A 700-nucleotide genomic window follows, 5' to 3' on the forward strand; every position below is an offset into this window, starting at 1 on the left:
TGTCATGAAAACACGACACCATACGTATACATCTCACAAAACTCTTCGAATTCGCGTTTTGCAATGGCTCACTGTCCATGTCCTTGGGCCTAGTAGCCACAGGCAGTGTCGCCAGTATCGGTGCGTAGGCCAATACGTATCGTATCGACAGAAAATCGATAAGATACAGACCTGAATCGGTTATTTTTTAATAAATATAAAATAGCTTAAAACTAAATTTTAATAATAGTTTTATATTATTTAAATGCTTTAACACGTGTCACGTTCTAATTGACAATATTTTTAATTTTTTTTGGTCGATTGAGAATGGTTCACTTGAGAATCGGTATCAGCCCATTCACCTGAATCGTTGGCCAAACGATACAGGTCCGATTCCGATACTGACAACATTGAGGGGGTGTCGATGGGTCGGATCTTTAGATCGAGTGCAGGGTTGGATGATACCCGATTTGCCGGATTCTCCTTCAGGATCCAATCTCGTAACCAGTATCTTATTTGGGCTTTTAGAATAATGGGTCCTAGATTCCTAAAAGGTTTGCAAGTACAATTAGGTTATACAGGTGGGGCTAGGGATGCAAACGGTTTGGATCCAAAACAGCTAAATACATGAGGGAGTTATCCAGAAAAGTCAAAAAATACAAAACCTCTACCCTAAATCCGACCCATTTGCATCCCTAGGTGGGGCGGGTAAAGGAGGCGA

Source organism: Nuphar pumila, chromosome 4 (genome assembly GCF_984573655.1).
Source record: "Nuphar pumila chromosome 4, dmNupPumi1.hap1.1, whole genome shotgun sequence".
NCBI classification, from domain to species: domain Eukaryota; kingdom Viridiplantae; phylum Streptophyta; class Magnoliopsida; order Nymphaeales; family Nymphaeaceae; genus Nuphar; species Nuphar pumila.